General features: G+C 40.3%; 1 long non-coding RNA gene across 2 annotated transcripts in view; it reads right to left on the minus strand.

The window, feature by feature from the left end:
- The window catches only part of LOC143656207 (uncharacterized), a 370,650-nt gene that overhangs the window by 143,157 nt on the left and 210,415 nt on the right, over window positions 1–17,078 (minus strand). For both annotated transcript variants that reach the window (XR_013162430.1, XR_013162431.1), the window contains exon 4: window positions 5,168–5,270. This is a non-coding gene — a long non-coding RNA (uncharacterized LOC143656207). The remainder of the gene's footprint in view (window positions 1–5,167; window positions 5,271–17,078) is intronic.

Below are 17,078 nucleotides of genomic sequence, written 5' to 3' on the forward strand. Positions count from 1 at the left end.
GGGTTAGGGGCAAAATTGAGATGGAAATTAAAGTATGATTGAAATTATGTAAAAACATCATACATACGTACAAAAAGTTGCACAGACCAATGAAAACTTGAATAGCTGATGTGTGAAAGTGTCAGCTTAATATTCCTTTTTGAAACGCGATAAAGTTGTCTTAAGCATAAGCCCAAATAACTCAGACCGAAAACACTTTTAAAAATTCTACTCTTTGTAGCACTGAAAGTGGGTATTGCATATAGAACTCCTAGGGTCTTTAATATTAATAGTTTGCTTACATATGGAAACATTTTGATATTTCAGAAGCCAGTAGAGAGGACCAGTATCTTTCAAAACTTAGAGGCACGTAGCGCCATAGTCTGAGCTAGTTCCTTTCCCTACCCAAACTTCATCATTTTCTATATTTTTCACCACTCTAAGGAACTCTCCTCCTCCTCTGGTACCTTCAGAACCTTGAACTCCCTGGAGGTTGCTTGATGTAATAGAGAATTCAGACCAAACTGAGTTAAAAACTGACTCAATCACCTAGTGTCCATGTGATGCTGAACAAGTCACATTTTCTGAGTCTGTCTCCTCATCTGTAGACGAGGGATGATAATAGCTCCTCTCCCATAAGTTGGTAGTGACAGGGTATGCAAAGCTTCTAATTCAATGCCTGGAACCTAGTAAGGGGACCCACTAAATATGAGATTCCCTGTCATAAGGTTGAGAGGCCTGGTGGGTTCACTGGGCCATGTGGTGTGAGAGGGCTTGTGATAAAGCCTTGCAAGGAGCCACTTTCTCTTAACTGGACAGCAGGTACCACTGGATGCAGACCGCAGTCCCCGGCAGCAAGTGGGCTGCTCCTTGGACAAGTTTCTGGCAAGACCATTTAAAGCTTATTTCATCATTATAAAGGCAATATGTGCTTACTAAATAAAACTTGGAAGGTAAAGAAAAGTAGAAAACAACCCCCCAAAGTCTCCCCATTGGAAGAAAATAGCTGTTAACATTTCGGCAAGTTTCCTTCCAGGATTCCCTATGGATAGGTTTTGGCTGGATTTTAAACCCAGTTGCAATCATGCTGCATACTGATTTTGCATACTGATTTTTTCATTTAAATGTAGTGGGTGAACAGTTTTCATGCTATGTCATACTTTTCAGAGTCATCTTTTTTAATGACTGCGTGACAACCTGCATGTTCTTTTTGTCACCAAGAAGCCTCCTGCACAGTCTTTTCATTTTTAGAGAAAAGTCTAAATTTTCTATATCGACCCAGATCACACAGCCAAAGGCATTTGGGAGCATAAAAATCTTCTTGGCAAGAGTTGAAAAGGGGGAAGTAGAAAAAAGGATAAAGTGAAAGAGAGAGGCTGAAAGGGGAGAGAAGCAAAGGTAAAGAGAGAGAAGAAAATAAGAAGAAAGGAAAGGAGAAAGATAAAATAAAGGAAAGAGAAAGCACAGGAGAAAGAAAGAAAAGGATAAGAAGGAAAGAAAAGAAGGAAGAAGAGGAAATGGGTGAGAGAAATAAGATGCAAAAATCTGGTGTTTTTATTTTAAATATGGTCCACTCGACTCTGGCATGATAGATGCTTTCTAAGGAAGATGCAGATCCCTTTGAGCTCTGGTCCCAGTGACTGCTTCCAATACACTGCCAGCCTCTGACATTTTTGTTCTTGATAATTCATATTTAATGTTATGGTCACTGGACCTTTTGGCACTTATTCTTTATCTTGAATCAGAAACACATTTACATGACATCTTTCTTTCTAAAGACTCATCCTTACCCAATTAAATAATAGAGCTCTATTTGTGATTGATTCCCTGGATATCAAAGGGCTGGGCCCTGTACAAGGCAACCCTTTGACATCTTCCTTAAGTGATTTCATTTTGCTCCTCTTTGATTCAGTGTCTTTGGCTGGGACCAGCTTCTTCTCAGTATTTTGCTCCTGTCACCCCAAATGAATTTCCAGACATGTGGTCCATTCACCACCACACGCTGGCATTTTCATAGTCCATAATGGGACTCTGTCCCCATGTGCTGCCTCCTATTTAAAGGATGCTATAGTTTGTAGACAACTCTGAAAATCCCTTTTCCTGCTACCAGTTGAACAGTGCTCTGAAATGAGGGGCTTGAACCTGGCTCTCACCCCAGCCTGATCTGTGGACCATCTGCACAATGTGAGCCTGGGACCTGGCATCACCCATAGGATGATCGTGAACATCAGAGGCACTGGCAGGGTCCCCAGTAATGGCTGGAGCAGGATGTGAACAGCTTGCACTTATGCCCACACATTCCATTATCTCAAGGAACCAAATGTGGTACCAGGGCATATTGGCACAGGACCTTCCACTTAACAGCATTTGCAAAGCCCTCTATCGTGACAGTGGCCCAGGTCCAGCAACTGAGCAGGGTCCCCTCTACTCACCACACTGTGGGACAGGGTGGGGACAGGGCTGTTTCTCTACTAGGGAGGAAGCTGGTCAGAGAACCCACATTTGAGACTGAACTTATCCAATCAGGTCCTCTGTGACTTTGAGCAATATTCTGCCTTTGAGGCTACTCAGCATCCTCATCAGTAAAATGGGGATGGCAATTCCTCTCCTGCCTACCTCACAGTGTGGATTTTAGAATTTTAAAGGAGATAATGAAGGTAAAAGGACATCATAAATAAAACGTCCTTCATACATCAAGGAAGAGAAAGGGAGGCTGATTCTGCCAGAGAAGAAGAGGCGCAGAATGGCCTTGCTTTAGTTGGTCTCTCAGGCAGGCCACCTTTTCCTCTTCCTTGAACCTTCCTCCTGGCTGGTAGGACCCTACTCTACCCTGAGTGCCCCTTGCTCACTGTTCCTGTTTCTTCTCCTCGAGTTCTAAACGTTGGGGCCCCTATACTGGATACTCTTCCCTTTTTTATTACAGTTTCTTGCCATGGAATTACACTCATTCCAATGCGATTTAAATGTCTGCTATATGCTGATGACTCCCACACCTCTTTTCTGAACTTGTTCATCCAACTGTCCACTTCACGCCTTCTCTTGGGGCCTTCAAGAACATCTCAAGAAGATCTGAAACTTAAGATTTCTGAAATAGAACTCTTGATTCCATCCCTCACCTAAAATCTGTTCCTGATTACTCCATTTCAGTAGTGGTACCAGAATGCCTTTTGGACGCCTGAAGATCACTTCGATTCCTCTGTTTCCCTTGCCTCCCATATCCAACCCATTAGCAAGTTCTGTAGGTTCAAGCTCCAACATTTATCTCTAATCTCTACTGCCACCACCTTTTAGTTTGGAGAACTACATCGTGTCAATCTGCTTAAACATCATCCCCTGACATGTAGAGTAAAATCCAAATTCTTTCCCTATCATGTGAGGGCCTTACTAATCTCCCCAAATTCATCTCATGCCATAAACTTAGGTAGTGTCAGTTAGAGAAGTTGCTCTATACACAAGATCAGGGGACATGGAAGGGCTGAGGAGACCAGTAAGCCAGAATAGACTTAAAATCAGAATGTGGGGAAGTGGTTAATTGAGACCATGGCAAAGTTCATGCTCACCAGCATTGACCCATCAAGAGACCAGAAAGATACAGCTCAGTGGACACCAGTGCATGATCCCCTAGCATAAGCAGGACAAATGACCTCTCAGGGGAGGCCAGGGACAATCCAGAGCACAGACCAGAGGTCCCAACCCCTGGCTCTGGGAGGAGAGGTAGCTAAGTCCTGCATCCGAGTCCATGACAGGAGGGAAAAAGATAGTCCACTTGAAAGGCAAGAAAAGCACAGACAGGGAGTTTGAACTTTGATTTGTTTGAACATTTACCAAAGAGAAACTATTTTAAGACAGAAGACTGAGTTACTTTAGTGGAAATGCTAAATTTTCCCTCCCCCTCCCTTTTTTTTTAATAACTCCATCACTGGGAATGGAGGTTCTAGAGCAAGATGAAGACAATCATCTAAACTTTAAAAAGTGCCTTTTGTTCTGGAAAAAAAAGTTCCATATTTTGCATATACCTCATTTGTGACTGTACATTGTATAACCACAATAGATAAAATAGAGCTATACACCTGGATATAAACGTGAAAGAGATAAGCCTAAATGTTAATAATAGTCATCCTTGGGATATGAGATTAAATAATAAATTTTCTTTTCCCATTTTTCTATGGTGAGCATTTATGATTTAGCATCAGAATAAAAGAACATTTTGAGGTTTCAAGCATCTCCTCCTCTGAGGTCTTCCTCAATCCCAAAGACAAAACCTAAGAGCTCTCTTTCTATCCTCCTGTGATACATGGCCCCCTTTGGCATCATTCTTGCTGGATTGAATTATCTGACTTCCTTAAGGAGCCAAACTGCAGGATAGGCACAGTTTCTTTTCATTTATGTGTTCCCAGTGCCAACACAAGACACGTACCCACCAGGCATTTAATAAATATTTGTGAATAAAAGGAAGATTAAAATTCCATTACAAGAGATTCATTCTTATGGCTTACGATAATTGTGTTTTTAGGATGCTTTTGCACAATTGCCGATATCTGAGGAGAGAATGACCCATTTGTAAGTCATTAATACTCAGTACCTAGTACTTAGTTACTTAGTATTTTCTAGGCAGGACCTAGAAAAATGAGGTACCAGACAGGTAAATTGGGATCATTAAAGAAGAGGCAGAAGTTGGGCATGGACCAAGTGGGCTCTGCAGCACAATATGTTGTAATGTGAGGTAATAGTAGGGGCACATGCAAAATTTAGGGGTGGCAAACAAAGCTCAGTAATCAAGATAACCATTAATATTTTCAAAATAAAAACTAACAAAAAATCCAGGATGAAGAAAATGTCAAAGTTTTAAACAAAGGGTCACTTTGACTGATTTTTCCTTTTTTGCCTCACACGCTAATCTGGTCTCTATTTAAAACTTTGGTTTTTGTTCATCTTGGATTTTTTTTTTTCTTTTGTGGGCATTGCACTTGGCATGTTTAAGTGGAACTGATAAAGGGCAAAGGTCAAGGAGCTGTGTCCATACCTGGCTGCCTGTTCCTCTTGAAAAGTGGAATATACCTTCCACCTGTTGGTTTTATCTCCATGAACCACTCATATCAACTAGAGATTTGTTTTTAAACTAAATGAGCATATTGACTACTTTTTTCATGCACTTTTTGAACACAGTGTTAAATCTTCTCTCAGTTACCTTCTGGCATTCTCTTCCCACAGCAGCCAAGATCCTCAAACCAGCTTTTTTTTTCCCCACAATGACCAGGTCACTTCTCATTTCCTCTGGGGGAGCTTAGTATCTATTAGAAAAGAGGAAAGGAACTGAAGTTCATTGAGAGTCCAAACCAGTGAGGAGCTGACTTTTTTTTTTTAATTCATTTTCCAGATGAGGCAAAGGAAGCTCAGAGAATGTCTTATGCTGCCTGGTATCACATGTCAGTGAGGAGGCAGATCTGAGGGTCAGCTACAGAATCTGAAGTCCAGGCCATTTTACCTGTGTCCCCTTGGCCAGCTCCACTGGTAGCATCTCTCTGACTGAGGACATTTCTGGGACCCCCACTTGTGCTGGATAAGAGGGACTGGCCCTTTGCATCCATTCCCACTATCTTCGGACATGCCTTTCTGCACTGCAGAGGTTGGAAAGTTAAACTACAATTCCCAGGTCCTGGGCAGCTAGGGTTCTGCCTGAGAATTAGTTCTAGCCGTTAGGTACACCTGTGAGAGATTTGGAAGGCAGAAGGAAGGCAGTTTGGCTGCCTTCAGCTGGCAAACCAGGCTGGAGGGAAATGCAGTTATTCCTTCAGCTTGGGGGGGGGGGGGGGTTGCTTCAAATGGCAGTGGTGGCAGCAGCTACTTCCAGCCTCTGGGTTTCACTGGCTGTGGGGTGCCCCTGACCCCGGGGCAGCTTCCTGATAGTGGCAAAAAAGAGGGCTGCCCCGCCAAGATCAGTTCTTCAGTGCTCTGGGGCTCTTTCTCAGGGCCCTAGCATAGACCACTCCAGGCCTCCCAGTGATCTTATAAGCCAGTTCCCTCCCTGTATTCAATGTCCTTCTGTTGGGAATACACAGGGAATTTCCGTTTCTTGTTCTCAATCCTGAGTGAGAACACCAGCCCCTATCCAATCTCCGAACCTATAGCCACCAAGGGGGAAGGAAACAAATGCTTAATGACGAAACAATCCCCACTTGGTATGTCTTCCCACCCAACTCATTTTTGGTATATGACTCAGGAATGGCTTTGCTAAGAGCTGGATTCCTCAAATAGAAACCATGAGGGGCATGGGACCCAGTAATATATGCTGATGTAAGGGTCAGACTCTGAGATGAAGGTGAATAAAGCGGCAGACAATTCTGCATGGGACGTTCTGTACAGGCCTCCAAATTAAATGGAAGTGGTGGGGATTAATGAAAGGTTTAGAGTGGGAATTGTGAAATGGCTCCTGGCAGCAACTTCAATATGCTCTGCTCTCTGTCATGATGCCATTGTGTAGGATTTATGAAATTCATTTCTACTGATTTATTTTGAATTGCAGAATTCCCAAGATAAGGATGAACCAGAGTTAAGCCGTCTTTACAGAAGAAGTGGCAGAGGGAAGGGAAAGGAATCGTCATGGCCCATAGTAGGTGCTAAATGCATTCAATGAATAAAGGAATGGCTAATAACAAAGAGCTTCCTGTGATCTGGTTCCCATCCTCTGTCCTAATTCTTTCTTCTGTTACTGCCATCGGTAAGCCTCCTGTCGTTCGGACCATCCTTCCCTGCTAATGTGAGGCTGCCTCCCCACTACCTCTCCTGCCTGAAATGACTTACCTCCCTGCTTTCTCTCAGTCTACATTCGTCAGGGCCTAGGTCAAATCCTGCTGTCTTCTTGAAGCCACTGACTTCCTTGGCCTCTTCTTCCTGAGAGTGGCTTCACCCTCTCTGAACTAGTAATACCCTGAGCCTCTATCTACCTTTGAGATCATTTCATGCTGCTGAGTCATGGATCCAGATAAATTAACGCGCATCTCACTGCTTAAAACTCACCTGGAGCACATTTTTGGTACTCAGCACTTCACAGGGTTTAACTCTAATCCTTCCATTCACCCTGCAAAGGACACGAGCACTCTTGGAGTCTAAGTAAATGTCTCCGCAGGTCTGGCTTGAAAGTGGCCAAGCAGGAAGCTAATTTAGTTTGGACCCACGTCTATTTAATGCCCACATCTCGGTGTTCTCCCTATTTCGTATAGCTCCACTGACATCTAGCTGATGTTGACAATTAGATAGTAAGGCTCCTGTGGTCAGAAACCAAGTCCTTTCAGACTGGTGCCCCACCTCTGCTTGACAGCACCCTTCATATATAGTTGCTCGGTAAAAATATTAGCTGGCTGATTAGAATTAAGACAACTGTCTCATGTTTGTATAGTTCTTCAAGCTCTTTTCAAAGTATATTTGCATTTGCTAATTTATTAGGCTATGAACATCCCTGTGATAGAGATTCTGAGAAAAGCTCCCCATTAGACAGGTTAAAGAACAGAAACAACACTGAGGGTAAATAAATTGCCCAAGGGCTTATAATAAGAAAACTTGGGCTCTCACATCTAATTTAGTTCTCCTATTGAAATACTAGGGACAAATAGTATAAAGAGATTTTTCTGAGACAGTTGAGCAAATTTACAGTTTGATTATGTATTAGATAACATCAAGGAATTGTATTCACTTCCTATTGCTGCTATAATAAGTTATCATACATGTAGTGGCTTAAAACAATGCAAATTTATTATCTTACAGTTCAGTTCTGGAAGTCAAAAGTCCACATTGGCTTTACCGAGCTAAGGTCAAGGTGTCAGCAAGACTGCATTTCTTCTGGAGGCACTAGGAGAAAATCTGCTTCCTTGCCTTTTTCGGCTTCTAAAAGGTCATCTGCATTCCATGGCTCACAGCCTCTTCCTCCATCTTCAAAGCCAGCAGTGTAGCAACTTCAAATCCCTCTCTGCTTTCTCCATCACACCTGTTCCCCTCTAATAAGGACTCTTGTGATTCCATTGGAACCACTTGGGTAATTCAGGCTGCTCTCCTCATCTCAAGAGCCTTAGCTCAGTCACACCTGCCATGCAAGGAAACTTATCACAGGTTCCAGAGATTAGGACCTGGCCATTTTCGGGGACCATTATTCAGCTTACAACAGGAATTTTTTTGCTAAACACAATAATGGCATAGTGATTATATATTTTAAAATATCCTCATAGGATGGAGATGCTTACTGAAGTATTTATGGGTGAAATAGCATGATGTCTTATATTTTCTTGAAAATATTCCAGATAAATAAGTGAATGTGTATAGAAGGAAAATAGGTGAAATTAGATTAGCAATGTGCTTAATAATTATTGAAGCTGGGTGGTAGATACATGAAGGGGTACATTTTACTATTCTTTCTACTTTTGTCTATATTTGACATATGCCTAATATCTTTTTTAAAATATAATGATATTAAAGTTCCCTGTGTGACTCTTTCTAGTCCCATTTCCTCCCTTCTTCTCCAGAGGTAACTGCCATTCTGAATTTGGTGGTTTTTCACTCCCTTGCATAATTTTATAGCTTTACTACACATACATGTCTAAAATAATATATAGAATCATTTTGCACATTTTCCAAATTCATATAAACAGTATCATACTGCATATTTTCATAGAGTTTTTGAGATACATTGATAATTGCAGTTTATTCATTTTAAGTAAAGTATTTAATGGTATGGCTACATCTAAATTTATCCCTTATGTTTATATTACGGGTTGTTTTCAATTTGTAGTTATTAAAACAGTAGACCTTCTTATAAATATCTCCTTGTGCACATATATGAAATTCCCTTTAGGGTACCAAGTAGTAGATTTGCTAGTTTTTAAGGTATATGCAGCTTCATATTTACTAGATTTTGCCAAATATTTAATAATGCGCCAATTTATACTTTTCAGTAGTATATGAAATCTCCCATTCATTTGCATCCTCTCTTATATTTCATATTTTAAGACTTTAATAGTTTGCCACTTGAATGGATGTGAAATGGTATTCCATAATTTTGATTTGCAAGTCCCTGATAACTAGTGAGGATGGGTATCTTTTCATCGCAGTACTCTTTCATTTTCCTCTTGTATTAATTATTCCCTTTATTGTGTCCATTATAAAGTTAACCTCATTATTGACTTTTTTGTTTTGTAATTGTTTTATTTCCAAAGTATCACATTTATAATTTGTTTCACTTTTGCTTTATCTCTAGGCATTCTATGCATTCTTGAATGAATATTTTGATGCTGACTGTTGATTTTATTGACTCATTTTTTAAGATTGCAGACTCAGTTTGAATGGGGACTTTTCTCCTAACTCTTTCTCTCTGTGTGTACATCCCTTCTTACTAGTATTTGCCAGTGGCTTCTTCCCAGATTCCTGGGTTTCTAGTTCAAACCTAGGTCTTTTCACACATTTTAGGGTTCCTCTCCCAAGATACTATTGGGATCATTACAGATGCAATCATGGAGCCAAGGAGGGGGTTAGGTCCGGTCCTGTTTGTGAATAATGTCCCTGTCCTCCTGCCTTAGCTGACTGTAGTTTATTAAAGGCAAAAGCCCCAGGTCCTCAGCCACATATTTTCAGGCTCCTTTCATTAGAATGGAGCAAATTTGCATCAGCCCCAGGCTTTAAGAAGTGAGTTTGGCTCTGGTTCCCTTCATAACATGGAACAACTTTAGTCTCAATTAACCTACCTGTACAAAAGGCCCAGCAACCTCCACATAATATATACTGGCTTCAAACTCAGTCTCTATTTTTCATTTTGAATTCTCTTCTGTTTAACCACTTTTCATTTCAATAGCAACAAAAATGTTTAACTATTTTTTTTTTGAATCAGCTCTGACATCTAAAAAAAATTTTTAATTGTATATATGCCAGGAACAGTGGGGGCCTTTTGGTGCATTTTCTATAGCTATTGTGATTAGAAATCAGCTGCCTTGTGGGAGATAACTTTTCATATCCAATGCATTTTCTCATAGGATTACTGTAAGAGTCAGATGAGACAAGATGTGAGTTCTAGCTTGCTAGCTGCCAGAATGCAATATACCAGAAACAGAATGACTTTTAAAAAGGGGAATTTAATAAGTTGCTCGTTTACAGTTCTAAGGCTGAGAAAATGCCCCAATTAAAACAAGTCTATAGAAATGTCCAATCTAAGGCATCCAGGGAAAGATACCTCAGTTCAAGAAGGTCAATGAAGTTCAGGGCTTCTATCTCAGTTGGAAGGGCATGCGGCAAACATGGCGTCATCTGCTAGCTTTCTCTCCTGGCTTCTGGTTTCATGAAGTTCCCCAGGAGGCATTTTCCTTCTTCATCTCCAAAGGCCACTGGCTGGTGGACCCTTCTTCTCGTGGCTATGTCATTCCACTCTGCTCTCTCTGAATTCTCCAAAATATTTCTTCTTTTATAGGAGTCCAGAAACTAAGCAAGACCCACCCAAATGGGTGGAGACACGCCTCCACCTAATCCAGTTTAACACACATCTTGTTTAAATCACATCTCCAAGGAGATGATCTAATTACAGTTTCAAACATACAATGCTGAATAGGGATTAGAAGCAGCACCTGCCTTTACAAAATGGGATTCGGATTAAAACATGGCTTTTCTAGGGTCCATACAGCATTTCAAACCAGCACAATGTGTAAAGAACGGAAGTCACAATTTTAAAAACATGACCCCATTGTGCTTAGCACTCATTTTTGCTGATGTCTGATGCTAATCTGATTCCTGTTCTCTTGTAACACAAACACGCCCACTCACAGACATATGTATGAGTATATTTGTATTTCCGCTTGAAAGTATTTAGGATTCTCTTTCTCTCTCTGTACTACATATTTATATTTCTACTTGAAAGAATAGAGGGTCTTTTTAAAGATCTTTTTATTCTTAATGTTCTAAAATTGCACAAGGATGAGTTTAAGAGTGGGTTCTTTCATTCTTTCTCTTTGACACTCAATAAGCCCTTTCATTTGAAGTCTCATATCTTTCCAGCACTAGAAAATATTTTTCTATTTTTTTTTATCATTCTTCCTCCAATTCTTTGTTCTTTCTTTTGATGAATCTTGGCCCTTAACTGATTTTCTGTATCTCTTACTTTTTTCCCCCAACTCTTTTTTTGTTCCATGTTTAGGGAAACTTCTTAGTGCTCTCTGGTAGCTCTTTTAATTAATTAGTTGGCATACAGATATATTTTTCCCTTTCCATGAATCCTTTCTTGTTCTTTGATCCTTTTTCATAGCGGCCTGTTCTTGTTTAATAGGTGAAATATATTAAGTTTCTCTGAGGATACTAATGAGAATTTTATTTTTAAAGTTTGTTGCTTCCTGTATTCTATCTTTTCTACCTGGGTCATTTGTTCTGAAGGTTCACATTTCTGATGCTGGTTTGCCTCAACTCTCTGGTGACCCTTGGTCATGATTTCATGTTGATAAACAAAGGACCATGGTGAATATCTGATCCTAGAGAACACTATACTCAGGATTACCAGGAACAGCTTTCCTTCTGGGCTTCTGTGCAGGAAGAGAAGATCGACCTGTCACCTCCTGTCTCAGAACTACTCTGGGGCTTTGCACAAAGAACAGCCTTTACCTTCAGGGCAGATTTTCTGACTTGAGTCTCCCTTCTTCCTGATTTATCAGTTAACATGATTCCATACCCTTCACTTCTCCAGGAATTTATAAAAATTTCTGGCTATGGCTATACCTCCCCTCTTCCTATCCTCAATACTTGAGGAAAAAAATGTTTTGTTCCATGTTTCCTAATCCCAGTGGGATTTAGGGAGGGGGATAGCAGGCAATTTAACAAGTACACTCAATCTACCATCTGAAGTAGCACATCAGTTGAAGCACTAATTGATGTTTAAAGAAAATGACTCTGGCTGCTGTGTGGAGAGTGGGTTGGACGGGGGCAATGGTTGGGACTGAGAGTCTAGTTAAGTCCACCTGTTTCAAGTGCAAAATGATGGGGCCAGGCAAGAATTGAGGGAGTGAAAAACAAAAAGAGAATGAGAAAGATGCGGGATATATTTTGAAGCTAGGACTGACAGAAAGTTTCCTTTATCTTCTTCTCAGTGTCCCAGACTGTGTCTGACAACTGGGATAAGAGGGCCCCAGATGATGAATCTAGGGAAGCCTCATGGCATGGTGAACAGAACACTGGGTTGGAACAAAGGCAGGTGTACATTGGGATTATGGGAGTTATTTGTATATACTATCTCCTAGTCTCACCTTCCTCATGTACACACTGGGCCAACTAATACCTATCTCCATTAGACAACAAAACTTACTCAAACCATGAGAAGAAAAGTTGAGTTATTGTAAGGGTACAAACAGATTAGGCTGGAAGTGGTAATCTCTTCAGAATCAAGTCCACGGATCTCTCTACTCCTCTCTTAAAATCCAAATTATTTCCATTTTTGTGCATCTGTTGCAGCTCTGTTTCACTGTTATAAAAGGAGATAGTCTGATTTGAATCATCATTAATAATCATCAGCCCAATAGGAGAAAGCCCTTCCCAGCAGGCTACTGGTTGCTGATTATTCACTGGGTAGCCTTTTTCAGGTCATGTGGCCACCATGACACAGTCATGTGTAAAGAGCAGAACAGCCCTGCTTTCCTGGCCGGAGGACACTACATGTTAAGATAAAAAGGGACTCTTGAAGGCACAAGTACCATGCATAACATACCCAGGACCTTATCTCTTTGGGTTGATGTGAACAACAAACAAAAGAAGAACCTACATTTCTCGCCAAGTTAAACATAGACTTATCATATGACCCAGCAATTCCCCTCATAGGTATATACCCCAAAAAATTAAAAACAGGGACTAACATGGTTACTTTCCCACTACTGTTCATAGCAACATTATTCACAATAGGCAAAAGGTAGAAACAACCCAATCCATTCACAGATAAATGAATAAACAAAATGTGGTATATGCATACGATGGATTATCACTCAGGAATGATTAAAGGAATGAGGGTTAAAAGGGAAGGAAATTCCAATACATATTATGACATGGGTGAACCCTGAAGATGTCCCGTTGAGTGAGAAGAGGCAGACACAAAGGCAAACATTGTAAGATTGTGCTTACATGAAATTTCTAGAATAACCAAGTTCATAGAGACACAAAGTAGGTCATTTTACCAGGGGCCAACACGAGGGGAGAATAGGAAGTTGTTGCCTTTTGGGGACAGGGTTTCCATTTGGGGTGATGAAAAAGTTTTGATAATAGATGGTGGTGATGGTGGCAAACTATTGCAAATGTAATTAATACTACTGGATGGTACATTTAAAATGGTTACAATGGCAAACTTTATGTTTTATATATGTTATCACAAAATAAAAAAATAAATAAGACACACAAAGCACCCAGTGGGTAACATATTTAGATGAACCCCACCTTATTAAAAAAAACTTACATTATGCAAAAAAAGTGTTCAATAATTTATTGTTATGCTTCCCAGCTTCCTGTATTATGATGAGGCATTCTAATTAGCAAAAATTAGCCTAATGGTAGAAATGAAAATAGGCTTTGGAATGCATCTAGGAATAAAGACTGAAAAATAAGAGTCCAGGAGTTTGGGAGAATTACTTTTGGTTTCTTGGTTTTGTTTCTTTGTTAAGAATCTCTCTCATAGATATGATGTACTTAATGCCTTATGCCAGATACATGCTTTTTCTCTCTTTATTGTTCTTGAAATTCTAAATCAAAATATGATTTATATTTTCAGGATCATGACTACTCAATATCTATTTCTAAATTTGCATGGTTAAAAATGTATATGTAAACGGAACCTGTTATACTGTCACTTGATTAATAAAGAGAATTCTCAGTTATTCTACCATATGCATTCTTTTGTTCAGCTGCAATGTAAGTGCTATTTCTGCACTCCTTTTTAACTTTTAATAAGCTTCCTTTCTGTAGAGTGTGGATAATGTTGTGAAAGAGGAGCTAAAACATATTTTCAAAAGAAAAACAATCCTTAACAGAAAAATGATCCAAAGGAAGCAGGGAGAAAAGGAAAGCTACAATGACACAGTCACATAAATTTAATAAGCCTCAGATGTTACTGCTTATTTGACAGAAAGAGGGGAAGAGAACCAGGTCTTACTTTTTCTGATTTTGCATCTTGTCAGTCAGTTCTTTGGATGCTTCCTCATTAATGTTTGTGCCTCTGCAGGAAATTGGGGGTGTATGAGAGACAACAAACTGCCCTTGCGATCCGAAGACCTAGAACTGGAAACCAGCATTGCTGTTAGCTGGGGACACTGTAAAGGGCACTTCCCACCTCATTCTCTGACTAATCATCTGAGGAATAAATAGAAAGTTTGGACCAGGCCAGGGATTCCCAAGGGGCTTAAGCCTAACGTGGTTGATCAGGGGTTTGTGAGCCCTTGAAAACACTGAATCACATAATGGGGATGTTACTCTCTTTTTCAATTTACTGTCTGTATTTTTCTTACATTATATCATAGAGAAAGCCTTGGGTTAGTGCTGGCAAGTTTTGACACCACTCTAACCTTTTGCTGGTTTTCCTTTTTCTAACAGCAAACTTCAGGCTGGGAGCTTTTGGGAGGCAATAGTATTTTGCTAGAATTAAAAACTACCCCCATAGTGTTTGTTTTGGAGGTTGCCTTCTAATTATGGCAAGTGATGCTGCTTGTCATTTACTATAATAATCCAAAGTTTAAAAATAAATGGGATTATTAAAAATGTCTATCTATTTAATAGGTACTATTTTTTGTACAAAACATAAATGGATATGGCTGGTATGGTGAAATGATATGACTGAAGATGGATGCTCACAAAGGGTCCTTGCAGCTGGGTCTGAGCAGCCTCAAGTTTTGTGCCCATTGATGACTGATAATGCCACAGACACGCCACAGAAGAACAAAAGATTCATGCTCCCTCCTCTTTATATGGCAATTTGTTTGGTGCTGTGGCTCCCCAGAATCGTTATATAATAAACACAGGAAGAACCTATGCTTCACAACACTGGATTGTACAAAGAAAGTAAGGAGAAAGCTCTATGAGAGTCTTAGGAAGGCTGCAGACCCCTTGTTAAACATGACAGACTGAACACGTGCATTTATTTTGGCTCGCTCTCAAAACTCAGCTAAAATGGTAGTAAAAGAATTAAACAAGTTTAAGCCTACAAGGACAAACTGAATGGAACAGGAGACAACAGTGGACCTGAGATGCTAAAAAGTATTTTGAAGGTGGGAAATTAATGGGTGAGGGATAATTGGAACATAAGTGCCTGCACAGGGAGATACCACTGCAAAGCCAATAGATTCATACTTTAGAGCCTTGGAAAAACTCAGTAATTAAAGATGCCAGATTCCTCTGCAGGCAGCAGAAGGATTGCAAATAAAATGACTGCTTTAAAAATGCTTTCTAAAGTACAGTTTCTCAAGCTTGGACCTATCGACATTTTGGACTGGATAATTCTTTGTTGCAGGGGACTGTCCTGTGCATTATAGGATGATTAGCAGAATCCCTGGCCTCTTCCCACTAGATGCCAATAGTTCTCCTTGCCAGTTGTAATGACCAGAAATATCTCCAGATACTGCCAAATGTTCCCTAGGGGGTGAAATCACCCCCAGTTGAGAACCGCTCAACTAAAGGATCTCTCATCCCCTCCCAGACCAGTGCAGCCAAGTCCCTATTACTTTTCCACCCTGAAAAGAAACCAGAGGTTTATTCTATGGATACACTGGACTAGAGAAGCTCCAGACTTTGGGATATGAGGCACAGAGAAGGGAGGGATGAGGCAGTGAGCTGAGAGCAAGGGGTTAAGTCAAGTCTATACACAGAATCCCACTCAGCAACCTAACGCTGCCCACCAGTGGATTACCATCCAGGAAAGTCATGGGAGGAGACTTTAATAGAGAAACTGTCTGGCCCAGGAGAAGACACAGTATATAAAGGCATTCCTATGATACACAAGGGGGTCCTTGCCCATCTACTTCACAAAGATTATCAGATGTTTTTCAAAAGCCTTCATGAAGAAAACAACCGCTAATGAAAGATAAATGAAAAGTCAGAGGAAGCAAAGACAATGTAGGAAGCAGAAATATGTTCAAAGGAAAATATACTTAAAATCTCCAGAGACCCTTCAAAAATACTGTATCCATGAAACAAAAATGAGAGGTTGGATAAAGTAAGAGCCCTTGTTTATTAAAAATATCAAAACTACAATTAAAGAACTCAGAAAAAATGTTGGAAGACCTATTTGAGCGGAATTTCCTGGGGGTGGGGGTGGGGGTGGGAGAAGACAAAGACATGGACAGTAGGAGAGAAAAGGAAGAAAATGAGAAGATCAGTCCAGGAGTTCTAGCAGTTTCAAAGGGGACAGAATAGAGAAATCAGAGGGAAAGAAATGAGTAAGAAATAATAAAAGGAATCTTGCCAGGACTGAGTATCCAGTACAATCAATTTTCAGAATGCTGAGGATGAAAAGAAAGTCCCAAAAGGTTTGGGTGTGGGGTGTTATATACAAAATGAAAGGTATTAAAATGGCACAGGACTATTCACCAGCAAGTTTGGAAGCCAGACGATAATGGAATAGTGCCTTCAACATTTAGAGAGAAAAGGATTGCTAACCTAGAATTTATGTCTACCTAAAGTTATCGATCTGTCCTAAGCATAGGATAACTCCATTTTCAGATATGCAAAGTCTCTTACATGACATGGGACTGTCTTAGAAAATCATTTGTGGATGAACCCTATCAAAATAAGGGAAGAAACCAAGAAAGAGGAAGATATGGGACCCAGGGAAAGGATTCAGTACTGGAGAGATGTGAAGAGGATTCACAAAATTCTGGCAAGGAGAAATAAGACATAGAGTTCAACTTGTATAGGTTGGAGCAGGATAGAGGGCTTTGGAAAGGATGTGTACGGAGCATAAACAAACACAATTTGAGAATACGAGATGAGTTAACACGTGGGGAGAGAGTTTACTCTAGGTCCTGGTTAAGAGGGGTCCTTGCCCTGGGACCTCTTGCTCCAGACCTCCTCCTGCCTTGCCCCTCTGCACTGTGAGAAATGCCCACCAGGAACCT

This window comes from Tamandua tetradactyla, chromosome 14 (assembly GCF_023851605.1).
Source record: "Tamandua tetradactyla isolate mTamTet1 chromosome 14, mTamTet1.pri, whole genome shotgun sequence".
In the NCBI taxonomy this organism is placed as follows: domain Eukaryota; kingdom Metazoa; phylum Chordata; class Mammalia; order Pilosa; family Myrmecophagidae; genus Tamandua; species Tamandua tetradactyla.